This window comes from Aegilops tauschii, chromosome 3, assembly GCF_002575655.3.
Source record: "Aegilops tauschii subsp. strangulata cultivar AL8/78 chromosome 3, Aet v6.0, whole genome shotgun sequence".
In the NCBI taxonomy this organism is placed as follows: domain Eukaryota; kingdom Viridiplantae; phylum Streptophyta; class Magnoliopsida; order Poales; family Poaceae; genus Aegilops; species Aegilops tauschii.
The window spans coordinates 83,307,694-83,330,233 of record NC_053037.3 but is presented as its reverse complement, the minus strand read 5'-3'; the positions used below and the strand labels follow the sequence as shown (position 1 = coordinate 83,330,233).

The 22,540-nt window shown below is 44.2% G+C and overlaps 1 pseudogene; it reads right to left on the bottom strand.

Moving 5' to 3' along the window:
* Positions 1-1,555: 1,555 nt before the first annotated feature.
* LOC109777154 (aspartic proteinase CDR1-like) lies at positions 1,556-8,386 on the bottom strand (annotated as a pseudogene).
* Positions 8,387-22,540: the final 14,154 nt, after the last annotated feature.

The window sequence follows — 22,540 nt, the reverse complement described above, 5'->3', positions numbered from 1 at the left end:
GGAATCTTGTGAAGACATGGGCTCAATGTTGGTTTGACATGTGTTGTCATGCCACTTCTCCGCTGGATGAAAATTCGGTGTCGCGGTTATATGATGCTGTTCTGCGCGAGGAGAGGCTCAACGTTGCGCTGTTGTGATGCTGCTCCGACGGCGTGCGACCGCTGTCAAGTTGACTGTAATTGATAGGGATTGGAGAATACGAAATAGGAAATACAAAATAGTGATGGGGTGCAGATGCTTTGAGATCGTGATAGCCATGTGTCACGTAGAGTGTGTCTAATTTCTTGAAGTGTGACTCCTGATTTCATATAATTTGTCACATTGCATAGTTGGTCTATCCTATCTGTCCCCGATAAGCCTTTGAGGTTTTGAAACAACGCGTGTAGCCAAGCACGGTTGAGAGGGTTAGCCACTGTGTATGCACAACCTGAAGGTGACTAGGAGGGAAAGGGCGGGACTGAAATTCAGGAGGAAGGTTCCATGGGTAAGAGCAAGTACAATAGGGAGACATGGGCGGGCTATAAGATGCCACATCTGATTTTTACATAGTTGGAGAAGAGTGAAGATGAGCTGTTGTAACACGTGCCCTAACACACTTTGCGAGAGAAAAAGATGGGTCTTTTTTGCGGGGATAAAGGGAGTAGGATGGGTCATATATTAATAACATGGCATAGTAGAAGGACTAACTATTATACAAGTAGTCTATTAGGTTGGCTATATGTGATATGACAACTACATATAGTTTTTTTTTTAAATTGGCAACTTCATATATCTGGATGTTGGATATATTATTAACCAGGCTCGAAATTTATCATTTTTGGGTAAGCAATGCTACACATACGGGGAGTATTTACGGGTTAAGGGAGAGGCTTAGCTGCGGTTTTTTGATTGGTTAGAAATCAGGATGGGGGCCCACCCCGGCTGAAATTGAGGGGGGGGGGTGAGAAGATTAGTTATAAGAAGGCATGTAAAACCTCCGTAGAAGGCCCGTAAATTTAGAATTATTGTTTTGGCGCGTTGCAATTTTTATTTGTTCCTTTAGAATGTTATTAGTATTACTACGTATTTATGTTTTGCTTTGTATAGTACGAAATGTAGGCAGTATTTGAATAGGTTTAGCAAAGCAGTTTTATCTTGTCCCCTCAAAAAAGAAAGAAATACAGTTTATCTTGCACCTGTAAGGCTGGTTGTGATGACAGTTTCATAGCTAGTATCATGCATGCCAACTAGGCAAATTTGATGAGGTGTCATATGCTAAAAAGCGACACCATACAAACAAGTAGCTGCCTTGCTAGTTGGTTAGCGTGGTTAGTTTAGTGGTCTTAGTTGTCTAAGGTTGAGAGTTCCTAGATTGCAGGATCCAATTGTCATTAATTGCGGGATCATGGAGAAAATGGAAGGAAATCAACCAATAATCGGTGTTCGCTCGAGTTAAAACCGCAAGATCAATAAGCATCGTCCGATCTAAAATGAACGAGATCCGGGTCGTTTAGATCTGTTACAAAAATCCGGCTGACTGGAAAATAGCTTTTCCAAAAACTAAAAGAAGCAGTAGCTACAGAGAGGAGGCCGGAGGGGAGGGCCATTGATAGGAGGTAGCACAATCTACACTGGCAAAGGTGGCGGTGCGCTTGTCGAGGTCGATCCCGATGTGCATGTTCTGCTGGGCGATGCTCCCCCAGATCATGCCCCCATCTTCCTTGTGGGCCTCCCCTAACGTCATGCACATCGTCCCCTCCTGCAGCATCACGAACGTGTTCTCCGCCTTGAGCGTCACCACCCCGCTGCCTTCCAGGCCCAGCTTCACCTCCGGGACACTCCTCCCGAACGCCGTCTCCCCCACCCCAGACACGTCGTAGCAAATAGGTATCTCCTCGTCCGGCGACTTCACCCGCCGGAGTTTGATGTTCCGGGTCAGCTCCTTCACCATCGGGTCCAGCAGCTCCTTGACAAGCCACGCCAGCGTCGTGCCAGAGTCCACGATGATGCGGGGCGGCTGCGGCAACATGAAGCTCCTGTCCCCGATCCTGACGGACTCGAGCCCAATGGTGAGGCACGCGGCGATGTCGGAGTGGAGTAGCGGTGTGGTTGCTGCGCTCGGCTCCGTCACGGCGGCGCGGGCGCCGAAGTTGAGGATCGAGGGGTGTTCACAAAGGACAGCACGAGGCAGTAGGAGAATCTCCGGCCGATCGACGTGGCCGCACCGAGCTGGTTGGCGAGGGAGAAGTTCCCGTCGCTGAGCCCAACGAGGCCGTCCCCGGTGAAGTCGCCTTTCGTGGACGTGGAGCAGCCGAAGTTGAATCCGGCCACTTGCAGCTGCGGACGGTCGCGGCACCCGACGCAGCCGCCTGGGGCGTCGTCGAAGGTCAAGGTCTCCGTGGAGAGTGTTCGCACACGAACACGTCACCGTGTACCCTCGACGCCGAGGGTGATGCACCGCAGCTCACGTGGAAGAAGACCCGCCGGAAGCGCGGTACGCAAGACAATCCGGCGCACACTTTTGTAGACCCGAAACCCCACACGTCCGGGAGGGACCCCGTCAGGGCGCGCGGCGGCTATGGGCTGCCCTAGGTCGGCCTGACTGCCCCTAGGGCCTCGAGGTTCGCCGCCCTGCAACAAGAAGAACGAACGAAGAACGAGGAAGAAGAAGAACTAGGGTTAAGGAGAAAAGATAAAAGATAAAAAGTGGTAGATGATTTGTTCGATTGTGTGTTGTTCAATCGGCCGTCACCCCTTAAATATATAAGAGGCGGCTGGACTTCCTGTGAAAGGAAAAGGCTTGGATTCACGTCCAAAACCCTAGTCAAATTCGGATTGGTTTTGTCCGAACTTTCCAAAACTGTTCGGTTTAAACTGGCTGCACCTTGCGGGTCTTTTTTGTGGTGGTAAACTATCTCGGATGGAAACGAGCCCAAAAAATTCTTGACCGTTTCGACGAGACGAACAAATTTCATGTTGAACGTGTTTTGATCAGAGGTCATCTTGAGGGAGTTTTCGGCTGTTTTCCGAAGTCTGCGGCAGAAAAATCCAAAACTCGGACAAACATCCCCGGAGTGTGCGGCCATCCTCGGAGAAATCCAAAACCCGGATGATCATTCCCGGAGTGTCCGGCCATCCTGATGTAGCCATGCATTTTTGGCCGTAACTTTTGCACACGAACTTCGATTGAGACGTTTCTTATATCAAAATCGATCGTTTCGACGAGAGGAAGACAATCCGTGTAGATCACTTTTCCATACGAGGCAGTCTTGGGGGTGTAATCAGCCGAATAGTGTTCTGAATACAAAATCTCGGTATTTCAAACACAACCTCGGCCTTTGAGATGAGATCGGACGGCGATGGCCCAAACTTTAAAGATGTTCATACCAACAATACAGAACTCTTTCATGTAGATCACTTCTTTATTTGAGGCCATTTTAAATAAGTTCTTGACCATGCCAAAATCTGGTGTCAACACATCCCCCCCCCCCCCCCCCCCCGTTTTCGGCAAAGCTTGTGTGCGGAAAAATAACTTGCACGAAGTTTGTTCTAAGCGCGATGTCAACACTCCATCGGCCATTTGTACGTGCTTAGGAAGATAGGTATATATCGGCCATTTAGATTAGCAACAAAGTGAAGCTAATTGAACATATGATGATTTGGTAATACCCTTTCATGATGTAAGAAAATACATTGCATCCATGGATTAAAATAAGCCCACTGAGGGTAACCAATCATACCTGATAAAGAATTCCATGGCATATGCATCAACTACATAGTTGAAGAATATGGATAATGTGTGGACCGAAGATGTTGAAACCTTCGGCTGGGTCCTTCATAGTTTTCACTCTTTTCCTTCTTCATCTTTGCCGCACTTCGTGTAATGAATGCTTTCACATAATTCTTATTTTGAGTACTTACTTTAGGAACCCATGCCATGTTCCTTTCTTCAAGTTCTTGTGCACTAAGTTTTTGTAATTTCTTCTTTTGCCAATATGATAAGCCGAGTGAGCGCCCCGGCTATGATTTTGTTTGAACTAATGACAATTCTTGTTTTACCTTGTGCACTTTTAACTTCTTTTCTTCAGATTTGGCACTTTGATTCTCGACAATTGATTGCTTCATCTCATTGCCTTTAGTAGCCAATGTTAACACTTTAATTGGCTCTTTATCCTTTAAGATCAAATCTGAATTGGCACTCTTGCGACCATCTTTTTTAACTTGATATACTTGTTTGATCACCTCTTCCTTCTTTCTTGAGCTCCGGACCGATTCTTTTTTATTAAAACGGTCTTGAACATATGACAGCTCACTGAACATTGATCTTCTTGGAGCTGCATAACAATGGTGAGATGGTCTAAAATATGATGGAGAATGTGCCATTGTATCATACCTGTCCCATGATGAATATCGATCTACATGAGCATAGGGAGGCATCCACGAAATTGGCATTGGTGGCCCAAAATAAGGATATGAACACGTTGCATTAAAATTCTCTTCTTGCCAATAACGATCCTTGGATTTGCGCCTAGGGGGTGATCTTGATGCTTTTGCATCACTTGACCGATAAGCACCATTCTCTTCACTTTTCTTTTGATATTTATCTAACAACTGTGCAAAAGTGACCTTGAATTTCTTGTGCTTGTGCTCATTGCGGCCTTTATCTCCTTTTGTTTTGCTTGCATCGATCTTTGGATTGCTTTGTTGCCCCCCAGTCCTTGGCGTCTTCATTGTATCTTCGATAGGACTCGTGCCTTCAAGAATATTTTCATTGTGCTCTTGAACAACTTCTTTACTTGAAAGCTTGATCCCATCACCTGTAGTTTTTGCCTTCTCATCTTTAAAGGAATCGTCTTGAAGCATCCGATTCAAAAACTTTTTTCCATTAGGACCAATCGGAATAGACTGGTCATCCCTTGGTGTTTCAACAAATTTTAATCGTCCTTTATCAATGGCCGATTTAACTATTTGACGAAACATGTTGCAATCCTCAAAATTATGCTTGGATGAATCATGCAACCTGCAATACATTCGTCCTTGGATTGATGGCTTCACATGGTGATCAAGAACTCTAATGTAATTATTTTTCAGCAACAAATCAAATATTTGATCACACATGCTTGAATTGAAGGTATACTTCTTGTTTTCTAGCCGATCTTGGTGCGCAAACGGCTTTGGAGTTAAGCAAACGAATGGTTCAAATTTGGAATATCGCCATTCGGCTATGCATTGTGTTTTGCACCCTATCTCCGATGTATTTGGATAAGATATTATATTAGCATCAGATTCCTCAAAAGAATTTGACCTTGGCTTTAAATTTCTGAAATGAAAATAGTTAGAATACACATGTCTCAATTGAGACCAAGTGCAAGCCAAGTATGAAACAAGCAAAGCTACACAATTAGATATGAATTTTTGATAAAGCAATTGGGGAAAATTTTGGCTGCAATAATAGGTCATTATCGGTCTTTATAAGTGGCACAATAGGTTGACCGATATGCTCTATAACAGTTTTATTGCTAACAAGTAAATTTCCCTTCTTCATTGGTCTTTCAAAATTACTTATGAGAATTTTTCTCATAGAAGCATCAACAATAAAGTTGCGACCAAATCGGAAGATAGGTAAATCACTTGCTAGACATACCTCTTCAAACACGTTGGGAGAGCATGATGGTTGTGTTACTTGAACGATATATTGTTCCTCTTTCGAATAGCTCCCCAACACCTTGTCGTCCTGTTTTTCTAGAAAAGATCCGGCATACGTAATATTTGATTCGGTCTTTTCAATAGCCAAATTAACTTTGTTATCCAAATCACCACCTTTTTTGACAATTCTATCCACACCCAATGCTTTCTCTTTTTGGCATAATCTAGCTTGGATTGCAGTAGAATTAATAGGTCTTCCCTCTTTTATTAATTCATGTAGAACAACATTGCATTCGTCCCAAAAAGACATAAGGTTTTTCTTAATGACCCAATTTGGATAGAATTGCCCCCCGACACTTTTAGACTCTTTCGGTAACGAGATGTCACCGAAATTCTGTAATTGTGTTGGGGGGACATGATATGCCACGGTAGTAGGTGAATGCATTTGCGCTCCTGTAGAAGTTTCACTTATTCGGCCATGACCATGAAGGTGCGGAGCCGAATTATGGACATCAACAGTTGCGTATGGTGCCAGAAAATTAGTAGCATGAGCTGTAGCATATGATGTTTGAGGGTAATTGGCCGAATAACTAGTAGTAGCATGGCCAATTCCCCTATCCACCGGCACGTTTGGATTAACATACTGCAAGTTATTTGCCGATGAATAAAAAGTTGAAACACTTTGTTGCATCCTATTGGAAGTTCCTACATGGGGTGTCTCAACTTGATTAACCGAACTCATCATGTTGTTCATCGGCATATAGGTTTGTGGGGTTGCCGATACATGAGAGTTCGGATACATATGTTGCATGTTGCTAAAATTATATGAAGTTGAAGCATGAAGATTATTCTGAATCGGCTGTTGCGCATAATTAGATGCATAATTGATAAAACTAGGGCTAGCTGACACATTATGCTCATTAGACGATCTAGCAACAACATATGGATTATTTGCATCTACAAAGGGGAATTGGGTATTCATATTACCTTTGTAGATTGCAGCAACTTGATGACGATCTCTTCGTAGCAAGAACGGGCTGGAGACTGTTTAAAGCTTCGTCCCCAGCGGAGTCGCCAGAAAGTGTGTTCGCACACGAACACGTCACCGTGTACCCTCGGCGCCGGGGGTGATGCACCGCAGCTCACGTCGAAGGAGACCCGCCGGAAGCGCGGTACGCAAGACAATCCGGCGGGCGCTTTTGTAGACCCGAAACCCCACACGCCCAGGAGGGACCCCGTCAGGGCGCGTGGCGGCTATGGGCTGCCCTAGGTCGGCCTGACCGCCCCTAGGGCCTCGAGGTTCGCCGCCCTGCAACAAGAAGAACGAACGAAGAACGAGGAAGAAGAACTAGGGTTAAGGAGAAAAGATAAATGATAAAAAGTGGTAGATGATTTGTTCGATTGTGTGTTGTTCAATCGGCCGTCACCCTTTATAGATATATAAAAGGCGGCTGGACTTCCTGTGCAAGAAAAAGGCTTGGATTCACGTCCAAAACCCTAGTCAAATTCGGATTGGTTTTGTCCGAACTTTTCAAAACTGTTCGGTTTAAACTGGCTGCACCTTGCGGGTCTTTTTTGTGGTGGTAAACGATCTCGGATGGAAACGAGCCCAAAAGCAATCTTGACCGTTTCGACGAGACGAACAACTTTGATGTTGAACGTTTTTTGATCAGAGGTCATATTGAGGGAGTTTTCGGCTGTTTTCCGAAGTCTGCGGCAGAAAAATCCAAAACCTGGACAAACATCCCCGGAGTGTGCGGCCATCCTCGGAGAAATCCAAAACCCGGATGATCATTCCCGGAGTGTCCGGCCATCCTGATGTAGCCATGCATTTTTGGCCGTAACTTTTGCATACGAACTTTGATTGAGACGTTTCTTATATCAAAATCGATCGTTTCGACGAGAGGAAGACAATCCGTGTAGATCACTTTTCCACACGAGGCAGTCTTGGGGGGTGTAATCAGCCGAATAATGTTCTGAATACAAAATCTCGGTATTTCAAACACAATCTCGGCCTTTGAGATGAGATCGGACGGCGATGGCCCAAACTTTAAAGATGTTTATACCAACAATACAGAACTCTTTCATGTAGATCACTTCTTTATTTGAGGCCATTTTAAATAAGTTCTTGAACGTGCCAAAATCTGATGTCAACAAAGAGAACGCCGCTAGTCTCGGAGCCGTCCAAGTAGGAGTAGACGTACTTGCAGTTGGATTTAGCGTCGCAGGACACGCCGGTGCCGGTGAACGCGTGGCACGTGCCGGAATGGCAATCCACGCGGCCGAACGTCGACGACTTGGACGGGTTGAACACGACCCTCGGCGGCGCTCCCCCGGCGGCTTTGGGAAGATCGGCGGTGCCATTGTTGCTGCATTTGACCCACAGGAGGTCGCTGCCGGTGTCGGCGAAGGCGAGCATCCGTGTAGGCGGCAACCCGATGTTGACGTACATGAGGAAGTCCAACGGCGGGATGGAGATGACCTCAGCCACGCCGCCGTCAGGAGAGCCAGTGCCGGTGGCGGCGGCGTACGAGCATGCCAGTGCCGAGGCGCGCCTCGTGGATCGCCGCGCGGCCGCGAGCATGCGGCCATGCGGGGTGAGCGACGGGTCGTAGAACGGCGACTTGACGGAGTGGTCACGGTGGATGAGCTCGACGCTAAACCCGTCGTCACCGCCGACGTACGCCGTGCACCCGCACATCTGCGCCGTCAGGAGCACGACGCCGACGAGCAGGACAGCACGAGATACCACACCCGTCATTTGTGCCCGAAATCCCAAGGATTAGCTTCACTGGTCGAGTTGCGGGTGCGGCTGGTGCTGCGTACGTAGGTAGTATAAACGATGATGGTGTAGTATAGATGGTAATTAGTAAATGGGGAGCCGAGACGAATGGGGCAAGTCATGATTTGATATGAATTGTGGAGTGCACACTCATGCATGCATGGCCAATGAGTGGTGATCGTACATTAATTTGATTGGAGAGGGGATCATGCGGTTTCTATATTGCTAAAATATACTCCTCCGCTCCTAAATGTAAATCTTTTTCAAGATTCCACTACAAACTACATACCGATATATATAAACATATTTTAGAGCATTTCCAACAGGCGCCCTAAACAAGCGCCGTGCCGCAAATTTAGCCAGTTTAGCGCGCGCGCAACCCGGCGGGTGGCTCCAGCAGGCGCGCAATAACCGCGCGCGCGGTATAAGGAGTTGGGCGCGCGGTCGGATTCGCTATCTCGCGCGGTGTATTTGGGGTGCCCGCTTCCGCGCGCGGCACACTCGAGCGCTCGCGCTGCACTCTCTCTTCTCCGCCTCCTATGCCCCGCGCGCGCCGGCGCCGGCGAACTGCACCCCATGGACGCACGCGCCGGCACCCCGCTCACCCCATCCTATAGCCGCGACCCCTCCACTGCCGCCGCCGCCGCACACCCTAGCCCGGGTGGCGTTGGCCTCGCCTCCGCCGGAGCTCCTCCGACCATCGGCCTCGCGCGCGGCCTCTTCATGCCGCCGCGGATGACCTCGGCGGCGGGTGGCGTCGCGCCGGCGCCGGCCCGAGCCGCCGCCCCCTCCTCAAAGCTTCCCAATGCGGCGCGGCCAAAGAAGGGCAAGACATCGGCGAAGAAAAACAAGGCGGCGGATGGCTCCGGCACCTCGAAGGCGAGGAGGAAGAAGCTTGCAGCGTGCGACGGGCGCGGCGGCTACCGAAGCGCCGGCGAGCTCACTCGTTGAGCCGGCGGCCGACGCGCACAACATGTTCGACGAAATGCCCCCAAGGTAAAAAAAATTCTAACTTTTCATTTTTTGTTATTTTTTCAATGCATTCACATATAGATAGCTTATTTGCATTGTTCAAAAAAAAATTGTAGTCTCAATGATGATGCATACATGTCAACGATGGGTGTTGGCTCCAACAATTCGCATTGGTCTCAAACCAATGACATGCATTTCGAAGACCATGAGTTCGAGGTGGACGAGGAGGGTGAGGGCATTGTCGACGCACCGAAAGGAAGAGCGGGCAATTACACCAACGTCGATGACATCTTACTATGCAATACTTGGTTGCAAGTGTCGAGGGATCCATCCGTTGGAGGTGATCAAAGTAGAGATGCTTATTGGGGGCGGATGAAAGAACACTTTGATGTTCACAACTTGAGTGGAATTGACCGCTCCGAGAGATCACTTCGGTCCCGATGGTCGACAATCAACTCGGATTGTCAAAGGTGGGCGGCCTGTCAAAAGGCGGTTGACAAGTTGAACCCAAGTGGCACAAATGAGGACGATAGAGTAAGTGGCATTTCATACATGTTCATCATACTTGTTGTTGGTGCTAACTTGCTTTGTTTTCATGTAGTACAACATTGCGCAAAACTTGTTCAAAGAAGAGGAGAGGACAACCAAGAAGGGAAAGATCAAGAAAGGAAGGGTCTTTACCTTGCCCCATTGCTATAACGTGTTGAAGGATGATGAGAAATGGAAGAAGCGTGAAGATTTGAATGATTTGCATTTGAGCAACAAACGCAAGCGAACAATTAAGTTGGATGATGATGATGAGGAGGATGATGCATCAAGTGATGACGGCAAGAGAAGCCCCACACCCAACTCGGTTTCATACTCGAAGCCAAAGCGACCGGATGGGTGCAAGAAATACAAAACCGAAAAGAAGAAGAGGAAAGGAGATGATGAGCTCAAAAATGCTATGGAAGCTATTGTGAAGGCAAGAAAAGAAGCCAACGAGGTGAGGAAAATGGCAAGGAACCAAGATGCCGCGGCCGAGGAGAGGAGGTTGGCGGCCGAGGAGAGGAAGGTGGCTTTGGAGGAGAGGAAGGTGAGCAATGAGGAGCGAACTAGATTGTTGGAATGGGAGAAGCACTTGTTCTTCTTGGACACATCTAACCTCAATGCGGCGCAAAAGGAGTATGTCAATCTTGCCCGTGAAGAAGTCTTGATCCAAAAAAGAGCCATGGTTCGTGCAATGGGTGGCGGTGGCCTCGGCGCAATGGGTGGCGGTGGCCTCGGTGCCATGGGTGGCATGGGTGGCTTCGGAGGTACCGTGGGCGGTGCAATGGGAGGCATTGCTGGCTTTGGAGCACCCCCTGACGCTATGGCCACCATGGGAGGCATGAGTTTTGCTTCTCTCATGGGAGGCATGGGTGCACCTCCGGCCGCCATGGGCGGAATGTCTTTCGATGTGCCTCCTCGCACACATTCCCATGAAGATGCCGTTGAAGATCTTGCCAACACCGTCGGAGCTTCACGTGATGCGGTGCGCGATGAGGAGAGGGAGGAAGATTCATCTTCGGAGGCGGAAGAATCGTCTTCCGAAGATGAGGACGAGGACGAAGACAAGGACGAGGAATGATGTGTCTTTCATTTGTGTATTGAACTTGATTTGCATTTTGAACTTGGTTGGATGAACTTGTGGGCATGATTTTGAACTTGTGGGCATGAACTTTTCTTCATCAACTTGTTTGTGTGAAATTTTATATGTCATGTTCATTGCATTTTGAATGTTTTAACTTCATTTTGTGTTCAAAATGCCATATATGCAATGCCCCGGCGAGTCGCGCGCGCTGCATTATTTGCGCGCTGCTGGAGCGGCGCGCGCGCGCTGCATTTTAGCGCGGCTGCTGGAGCCAGCGCTGCGCGCCGCGCCAAACCAGGCGATGGGCGCGCGACAAAGCAGTTTTTTGCGCGCGGCGCGTTCGGCGCCTGTTGGAGATGCTCTTAGAGTGTAAATTCATTCATTTTGCTCCGTACGTAGCCCATAGTGAAATCTCCAAAAGGACTTATATTTCTCTAAAATGCATCTATATACACATCCGTATGTGGTCTATAGTGAAATCTCTACAAAAACTTATATTTAGGAACAAAGAAAGTATAAATCTACATGCACATATCCATGAGGTGTCTTCTTAAAGCAAGAAATCGATAGGCCTTATAAGGATAGTCCAGGAAATTGTTGCAAATATATTAGGGCCTTTTTAATATGGAAGATATGGGAATTTTTGATAAAATAGCATGGCTGATACCTAAGCATAATTATAAATCAGATTTCTAAGCCACTCTATATATTTTTTCTTTATGGGCGGAGCCAAATACAGATAGCAACAACCCCGTGTCTCATACACAACTACCATTCATCCCCACGCCAGTTACTAAAAGTAATAACCTTCCGTCCAAAGGAGGCATATGTTGGATTGTCAACTTCACCCAATATCAAGAAGATCATTAATATAAACATATAAAGAGGATATCAAATCATATTATCATACAATCGTAAGCCTACTAAGTTTCCTCCATATCCCCGACAACTGGGGAAACTACTCTCACATCGAGAGTACAAACATCGCATGATGAATCATGATAAAGATGGTGGTAGCGTTAAAGTAATACGATCGTGAATCCACACTGACTAATGTATTACAAAGATTTGGAGATGAAGTGGTGATGATGAAGCTGGATGGTAATGATGCCCTTTAAATGTGGTGATGTGGCGGCGGAGACCCTGAATCAATCCCCCCTTTGGAATCCTTCCGAGGCTAGGGTTCTTTGTTCTGGATCTGTTTCTGGTCACGTGACGTCTTTGATCTTCAATCCATCTGCACGGGGGTGAAGTAGTTGACTAGGAAGAGGCGGCGAAGGTGGTACGACCGCTGGTACGAGCGCGTGTGCTCGTACCATAAACCGTCTTTCGGTTTGGAGGATTTCGTATGAGCTTTTTCTTCTCCCACTTGTTTCACAATTTTTATGGTAGTGTTTTATCACGTTAATTATCATGATTTTATCACCATAAATTGAGTTCTTTCCTTAATGCTCCAGATTATTCCCATATATGATATCCTGGCAACTACATACAAAAAGAAGTGCGCGAATGCAGTAAAATCCAAAAAATCCTATACTACAGGTCGAAATGAAATGCGCAAATCATCAAAAAAAATTGGACTCATCATCACCACGGACGGGCGCAAAAAATTGCCACCACATCTAACAACTTAGCAGTGGCGGGCGTTTTCTGGCGCCCGCCACTAATTTGTACCTATTTGCGCATTTTTTTGTGTTATCGCGCTATTGTTGTTTTATGGGTATATTTTTTGTTTCCATTTTTTGCAGGCTTGAATTTAGTACGTAGGTACAGTCATGTCAAACTATTGTCATTTTTTAGTTAATTTCTTATTTTTAAAGTATTAATTGAATTTCTAGCCATTAAAATGACCAAAATGCTATCCGGTTAAAACAAAATACACAACCGAGGACAGAAAAGGATGAAACTTGGAATGGTGTTATAACATGACTCCTATAGGGTCTGGTCAAAATTTGAGATCTTTATAAAAAAACTTGATGCACTTCGTGTACAAATTGAAGAGTCTCCCTCAAAATATCAGGTTTTCTAATGGAAATTAACCGTCTACTTTTGCAATGTTGAATATATACCAATGAAAGTCCCATGCTCAAATTTCTAACTATTTTTGGTTGATTTGACAATTTCAGAGCATTATATAAATTTCAAGCCATTAAAATGAACTTCGATTAAAAAATATATGCAAATGAGATCAGAAAAGGATGAAAATTGGCACGTTTTCATCACATGATCCACATAAGATGTGGTCAGAATTTTAAAGATTAGGGCAAAAACTTGATGCACTTTGTGTACAAATTGAAGAGCTTTTCGTGAAGTATCAGTGTCGGTGTACAAAAGTAGGGACCTTTTCTGTACCCCTTTACTTGTGCACGGGCAGTTGTAGCCACACCTACGGCCACGCTTGGCGGGGCAAAGGAAGCGAGGATAGAAGACTACCAGAGCAGTGCCCCAGCCAGAGGCGCAAGGAGCAAAGGGACAAGATGGGTTTTCCTCGGCAAGAGCCTTGCCGGGGCGGCCCGCGTAGCCTCGGCAAGAGCCTTGCCGGGGCGACCTGTCCAACACCAGCAAGGCCGCCACCCTTGAGCCTAAGAGTTCCGACACCATCGACAACATTGGAACCAAGGCTCGGGAGGCGCTTTCATGGTGGCATGCAGATCTTTGTGAAGACTAGAGGCATGCGAGACTAGATGAGAACCAGAAGACGAAGGCCCCCGGCAAGATCCTTGCCGGGGACGACCACGAGATCCCGGCAAGACCCTTGCCGGGGACATCTGCAGGGCTGCAGCCAGGCCCACACCTACCAAGGCTCCGCCGCCCCGTGGCCGTTCCAACACGACGATCAGCTCGCCAACTAGATGAACGCCTGCGTGGCAGCATGCACCTTCTGGGCCAACTAGCCAAGCACCTGCGTGGTGGCATGCAGATCTTCATGAAGACTCTGCCACCGCACCAGCTTAGTAGCCAGCCAGCATGGCGCAGCACGCCTCGTCAGCGTGGACGCGCGCCGGAGCGAGGAGAAGCGGCGATAGACGGGACGAGCTTCCTTGGCGTCCCCGATAAAGCAAGAGGGCACGTCGGCAACGCATTAAATGCGTTTTGTCCCACGATGTCAGGGATAGACTCGTACATTGTACATACTTTCCACCTCCTGTGTGCCACTGTGGCGACCCCTTTGACGTATAAAAGAGGCCCGAGGCGTACTGGGAAAGGATTCAGACTTTTTGGGCTAGGATGCACCATAGCTAGTTCAAGAACTCAAGAACACCAAATATACACCAAAGCAGGATTAGGGTATTACGCATCGCTTGCGGCCCGAATCTGGATAAAATTCCCCCGCGTTGATTGTCTAAACCCACTCTTTCCACAGCTCCGCGCCCCGTCAACCGTAGTAGGGATTCCCTGTGATCCCATAGGTGTCGTTTCCCCGACAATCAGGGTTTTGAATGTAAATAGTCAACTTTCATAGAGAATGCTCTTCTTTCAACGACTGATTTTTCTCCATCTCCACAACCAACAACCCTTCATATTTCCTGAGGGTTTTCTCAATTTTCTCCAGAGAGTTTTGTTGTATATTCGCAATTTTGATCAGTTTGGCATGGTCATCCTCATACGAAGAATATTGATCACTGGAATGAACCTTGTGATGTTTGGAGGATACCTTTTCTTTCAAAGCCTTTGCCATGAAGCAGTAGGCAAGAGATTCATCGTCACTTGAATGGTTCTCGAAGTAGTTTGATGTAGGGGTGGAGGCACATGCTATACTAGCCATGTGATGTCTACTACGCAACTTTATTCTTGTAGACACGTGTTGGGCCTCCAAGCGTAGAGTTTTGTAGGACAGTAGCAATTTCCCCTCAAGTGGATGACCTAAGGTTTATCAATCCGTGGGAGGTGTAGGATGAAGATGGTCTCTCTCAAACAAAGCTGCAACCACATAATAAAAAGTCTCTTATGTCCCCAACACACCAAATACAATGGTAATTTGTATAGGTGCACTAGTTCGGCGAAGAGATGGTGATACAAGCGTAGTATGGATAGTAGATATTTGTTTTTGTAATAAGAACAATAAAAACATCAAGGTAGCAATTGATAAAACGGAGCACAAACGGTATTGCAATGCTTGAAAATGAGGCCTAGGGTCTATACTTTCGCTAGTGCAATCTCTCAACAATGCTAATATAATTGGATCATATAACCACCCCTCAAAGTGCGATGAAGAATCACTCCAAAGTTCCTATCTAGTGGAGAACATAAGAATAAATTGTTTGTAGGGTACGAAACCACCTCAAAGCTATTCTTTCCGTTCGATCTATTCAAGAGTTCGTACTAAAATAACACAAAGCTATTCTATCCATTCGATCTATCCTAGAGTTCGTACTAAAATAACACCAAAGAAAATTCATATTCATAATACTCAATCCTACACAAAGCACTTCAATGAGTGCCCCAAGATTTCTACCGGAGAAATAAAGACAAGAACATGCATCAACCCCTATGCATAGATTACCCCAATGTCACCTCGGGAACCCGTGAGTTGAGTGCCAAAACATATATCAAGTGAATCAATACGATACCCTGTCACCATGAGTATTCAATTGCAAGACATATATCAAGTGTTCTCAAATCCATAAAAGTATTCAATCCAATAACAACAAAATCTCAAAGGGAAAACTCAATTCATTACAACAAGATAGAGAGGGGAAAACACCATATGATCTGACTATATTAACAAAGCCCGCGATACATAAAGATCGTGCCATCTCAAGAACACGAGAGAGAGAGAGATTAAACACATAGCTACTGGTACAAACCCTCAGCCCCGAGGGTGGACTACTCCCTCCTCATCGTGGTGGCCGCCGGGATGATGATGATGGCCATCGGAGATGATTCTCCCCTCCGGCAGTGTGCCGGAACGGGGTCTATAGTGGTTTTTGGTGGCTACAGAGCCTTGTGGCAGCGGAACTTCTGATCTAGGTTCACCCCGAGGGTTTTCGGAATATTTGGGAATTTATAGGGCAAAAAGGGGGTGCGGGAGACCACCGAGGTGGGCACAACCCACTTGGGCGCGCCTGGGCCCCCAGGCGCGTCCTGGTGGGTAGTGCCCCCCTCGGGGCACACCCCAGGTGCTTCCCTAGCCCACTGGTGGCCTTCTGGTCCATAAAAAATCCAGAAAAAGTTTCGCGGTGTTTGGACTCCGTTTGATATTGATTTCCTGCGATGTAAAAAACAAGCAAAAAACAGCAACTCGCACTGTGCCCTGGGTCAATAGGTTAGTCCCAAAAAATGATATAATGTTGCTATAAAATGATTGTAAAACATCCAAGAATGACAATATAACAACATGAATACTTCATAAATTATTGATACGTTGGAGACGTATCAGCATCCCCAAGCTTAATTCCTACTCGTCCTCGAGTAGGTAAATGATAAAAGAAATAATTTATGAAGTGTGAATGCCAGCAAAGTGCAGTTTGATCAATGATAATATCAATCACTTTTCCTAGCATCCTGACAACAACTCTTTCTTATAATATTTCTCATGTTTAAAGTAGCAACCAATTCACATGTTAAGGTTCAAACAATGAATTCTCTTGAAACTCAACAACCTATGTTCTCAGTCACCAAGCAATTGCAATTCAACTTATTCAACAGAGTTTAAGTAAGAGCCCCACATACTCAACCATCATATAGTCTTCTATGATTGCTCACACTCACCGCATACACATGAGCAAAATGTATCAACCACATACATAGAAAGATAGGGGCTTATTGTTTTGCCTCCCAACGCATTCACCTCAACGGTGATGTCAACAATAATAACTCATGCTAACCATATCCAGCTGGATATATGTACCTAGATCTTTCCTCACCACATGACGCTTGCCAAAAGAGAAAAATAAAAAGGAATAGAGAGAAATAGTTTGACTCTTCGCATAAAAGTAAATGCTGAAAAGTAAAAGATAGGCCCTTCGCAGAGGGAAGCAGAGGTTGTCATGCACTTTTTGTTTGTATGCTCAACCCCTTAGTGCAAAAGAACGTCATGTTATATTGCCCCTTATGATAGCAACCTTTATTATGCAGTCTGTCACTTTTATTCTTTGCCATCACAAGTTCGTACAACGCTCAATTTTCTCTTACACTAAATGATCTAACACTTTTAGAAGCAATTTTTATTGCCTTATTGCACCGATGACAACTTACTTGAAGGATATTGCTCAATCCCTAGGTAGGTATGGTGGACTCTTGAAAATAAGATTTGGTTTTAAGGGTTTTTGGATGCACAAGTAGTATCTCTACTTGGTGCTGAGCTTTTGGCTAGCAAAGATGGGGGGCAAGCACCACATGTTGAAGGACCTATGACAATATAACTTATATGTGAATATGAACAAACATAAATCATTACGTTGTCTTCCTTGTCCAACGTCAACAATTTTGGCATATAATATTTTGATGGGGGCTCACAGTCACAAAAGATTTCCAAGATAGTATATTTGCATGTGAAAGTTCTCTTCCTTCTACTAATCATTCGTGAATTGCTTGTATGACCAATATTGTGATTGTCAAGCCTCAAAAGATTTCACTTTCTAAACCCAATGTGAAGCTACCACTAGGCATGATATGATTTCAAATTCATGACATTCAATTTATTCAGCAATTTACTCATAGGATATAAGTGAAGCACAAGAGTAAATGACAAGCTACTCCAAAAAGATATAAGTGAAGATCAAATGAGTAGTTAAGTAAATAGATAGCTATGTGAGGACTCTCTCTTATTAAAAAAACTTTCAGATCTAAGAATTTTATTAAAACAGCAAGCAAAAACAAAATAAAATGACATTCTAAGAATAGCACACATCATGTGAAGAAGCAAAAACTTAGGCTCAACCGATACTAACCGATAATTGTTGAAGAAGAAAGGTGGGATGCCTACCGGGGCATCCCCAAGCTTAGATGCTTGGGACTCCTTGAAATATTATCTTGGGGTGCCTTGGGCATCCCCAAGCTTGAGCTTTTGTGTCTCCTTAATTCCTGTTATATCACGGTTTTCCTAAATCTCGAAAGCTTCATCCACACAAAACTCAACAAGAACTAGTGAGATAAGTTAGTATAAACCAATGCAAAAGCCTTATCATTTCTACTGTAGAAAATCACAAAAATTATTATTCAACATTGCATACTAAATGCCTCTGCATATTTAATACTCCTATCCTCAAATAGAATCATTAAACAAGCAAACATATGCAAACATAACAGCAATCTGCCAAAACAGTACAGTCTGTAAAGAATGCAAGAGTATCAATACTTATTACACTCCAAAGATTATGAAAATTGACCACACTATAGAAAATTTATCAGAGCTTATTTTGCAAAAAGTTTCAACATTTTATCACATTCTGACTTTTCTAGGGAATTTTTGCAACAGCGGTAAACTTTCTGTTTTCAAACAGCAACATGTATAGTTGCAAAATAAGCATGGCAAAGGCTATCCTTGCCACTTTTATTGAAATAAAAGATGCAAAACATTATTCTAAATAACATCAAGCAAATCCTAACAAAATAAATTTATGCTGCAAGCAAAACACATATCATGTGACGAATAAAAATATAGCTCCAAGTGAGGTTACCGATAATGTTGGAGACGAAAGAGGGGATGCCTTCCGGGGCATCCCCAAGCTTAGTTGCTTGGATCTTCCTTGAATATTACCTTGGGGTGCCTTGTGCATCACCAAGCTTAGGGTCTTGTTCCTCCTTATTCTCCTCATATCGACATCTCACCCAAAACTTGAAAACTTCAATCACACAAAAATTAACGGAACTTCGTGAGATAGGTTAGTATGATAAAGAGCAAACCATTTCACTTTGGTACTGTCAAAGACAAGATTCATAATTTTTTCCACACAGTGACTACTGTAGAATATTATTTCCACAATTTATATTGAACAATATAAGCCATAGAAACTAGGAAACAAGCAAACTATGCATTAAAACCAGAATCTGTCAAAAACAGAACAGTCTGTAGTAATCTGTACTCAAACCATACTTCTGCTACTCCAAAAATTATGAAAAAATTAGGACCACGTGAAAACTTTGTATATTAATCTTCTGCAAAAATAATCAACTCAAAATCACTCTTATGTTAAAAATGAGAATTATTTTCGTGAGTGCAAAAGTTTTTGTTTTTCAGCAAGATCAAATCAACTATCACCCAACATGATCCCAAAGGCTTTACTTGGCACTTTATTGAAACAAAAGCAATAAAACATGATTACTACAGTATCCTAATCATGTGAACAAAAAAAACAGTAGGTAAAAGTGTTGGGTTGTCTCCCAACAAGCGCTTTTCTTTAATGCCTTTTAGCTAGGCATCATGATTTCAATGATGCTCGCATAAAAGATAAGAATTGAAACATAAAGAGCATCAAGAAGCATATGACTAGCACATTTAAGTCTAACCCACTTCCTATGCATAGGGATTTTGTGAGCAAATAATTCATGGGAACAAGAATCATCTAGCATAGGAAGGCAAAACAAACATAACTTCAAGATTTTCAACACATAGAGAGGAAACTTGATATTATTGCAATTCCTACAAGCATAAGTTCCTCCCTCATAATAATTTTCAGTGGCATCATGAATGAATTCAAAAATATAACTATCACAAAAAGCATTCTTTTCATGATCCACAAGCATAGAAATTTTATTACTCTCCACATAAGCAAATTTATCCTCAGTAGTGGGAGCAAAATCAACAAAATAACTATCATGTGGTTGAAAATTAAAATCATGATGACAAGTTTCATAGTTATCATTATTCTTTATAGCATACATGTCATCACCATAATCATCATATATAGCAACATTGTTCTCATAATAATGAATTCAAACCTCTTCCGAAATAGTGGATTCATCAGTAAATAAAGTCATGACCTCTCCAAATCCACTTTCATAATTATTATAATAAGATTCAACACCCTCCAAAATAGTGGGATCATTAGTACCTAGAGTTGACACTCTTCCAAACCTACTTTCATCAATATAATCATCATAAATAGGAGGCATGCTTTCATCATAATAAATTTCCTCATCAAAACTTGGGGGAGTAAAAATATCATCTTTATCAAATATAGCATCCCAAGCTTGTAACTTTGCATATCATAAGCATCATGGATATTCAAAGAATTCATACTAACAACATTGCAATCATGCTCATCATTTAAATATTTTGTGCCAAACATTTTATTGACTTCTTCTTCTAACAATTGAGCACAATTTTCCGAACCATCATTTTCATGAAAGATATTATAAAGATGATCAATAATATGATGCAACCTCAATTCCATTTTTTATGTAGTTTTATTTTATAAACCAAACTAGTGATAAAAGAAGAAACTAAAAGATTCAATAGCAAGATCGAAAGATATACCTTCATGCACTCACCTCCCAGGCAACGACGCCAGAAAAGAGCTTGATGTCTACTACGCAACTTTATTCTTGTAGACACGTGTTGGGCCTCCAAGCGCAAAGTTTTGTAGGACAATAGCAATTTTCCCTCAAGTGGATAACCTAAGGTTTATCAATCCGTGGTAGGTGTAGGATGAAGATGGTCTCCCTCAAACAACCCTGTAACCAAATAAGAAAAAGTCTCATGTGTCCCCAACACACCAAATACAATGGTAATTTGTATAGGTGCACTAGTTCGGCGAAGAGATGGTGATACAAGCGTAGTATGGATAGTAGATATTGTTTTTTGTAATAAGAATAATAAAAAACAGCAATGTAGCAATTGATAAAACGGAGAACAAATGGTATTGCAATGCCTGAAAATGAGGCCTAGGGTCCGTACTTTCTCTAGTGCAATCTGTTAACAATGCTAATATAATTGGATCATATAACCACCCTCAAAGTGCGATGAAGAATCACACCAAAGTTCCTATCTAGCGGAGAACATAAGAATAAATTGTTTGTAGGGTACAAAACCACCTCAAAGCAATTCTTTCCGTTCGATCTATTCAAGAGTTCGTACTAAAATAACACAAAGCTATTCTTTCCGTTCGATCTATCCTAGAGTTGGTACTAAAATAACACCAAAGCAAATTCATATTCATAATACTCAATCCAACACAAAGAACTTCAAAGAGTGCCCCAAGGTTTCTACCGGAGAAACAAAGACAAGAACTTGCATCAACCCCTATGCATAGATTACCCCAATGTCACCTCGGGAATCCGCGAGTTGAGTGCCAAAACATATACCAAGTGAATCAATACGATACCCCATTGTCACCACGAGTATTCAGTTGCAAGACATATATCAAGTGTTCTCAAATCCATAAAAGTATTCAATCCGATAACAACAAAATCTCAAAGGGAAAACTCAATTCATCACAACAAGATAGAGAGGGGAAAACACCATATGATCCGACTATATTAACAAAGCCCGCGATACATCAAGATCGTGCCATCTCAAGAACACGAGAGAGAGAGAGAGAGATTAAATACATAGCTACTGGTACAAACCATCAGCCCCGAGGGTGGACTACTCCCTCCTCATCGTGGTGGCCACCTGAGATGATTCCCCCCTCCGGTAGGGTGCCGGGACGGGGTCTAGATTAGTTTTTCGTGGCTATAGAGCCTTGCGGTGGTGGAACATCTGATCTAGGTTCACCCACCTGAGATGATTCCCCCCTCCGGCAGGGTGCCGGGACGGGGTCTAGATTAGTTTTTCGTGGCTATAGAGCCTTGCGGTGGTGGAACATCTGATCTAGGTTCACCCCGAGGGTTTTTGGAATATTTGGGGATTTATAGGGCAAAAAGGGGGTGCGGGAGGCCACCGAGGTGGGCACAACCCACCTGGGCGCGCCTGGGCCCCCAGGCGCGCCCTGGTGGGTTGTGCCCCCCTCGGGGCACCCCCAGGTACTTCTCTGGCCCACTGGTGGTCTTCTAGTCCATAAAAAATCCACAAAAAGTTTCGCGGTGTTTGGACTCCGTTTGATATTGATTTCCTGCGATGTAAAAAACGAGCAAAAAATAACAACTGGCAGTGGCACTGGGTCAATAGGTTAGTCCCGAAAAATGATATAAAGTGGCTATAAAATGATTGTAAAACATCCTAGAATGATAATATAACAACATGAATACTTCATAAATTATAGATATGTTGGAGACGTATCACCATGCCGGAATCAGAATCCACACCGGATTCATCAACTTCTTCGGAGTCAGATGACTCTCCTTCATCAGAATCCATCTCCTTGCCGATGTATGCCTTGGCCTTGCGAGAGGTATTCTTGCGGTTGGAGGAGGACTTGGAAGGATTCTTTGAGGAGGATCTCGACGAAGACTTGGAGGTGGAGTTGTCCTTCTTCTTGAAGAACTTCTTCGTTTTCTTCTCATCATCGGAATCATACTTCTTGCTCTTGATTTTGCCTCAATAGTTGCCTCAATCATATCTTCCACTAGCACGAATTTCAGCTTCCCAAAGAGGACAGTTCGAGATGAAATGTCCTGGCTTTTTGCACTTGAAGCAGGTGTATTCTCCAATGGGTTTTGATGAA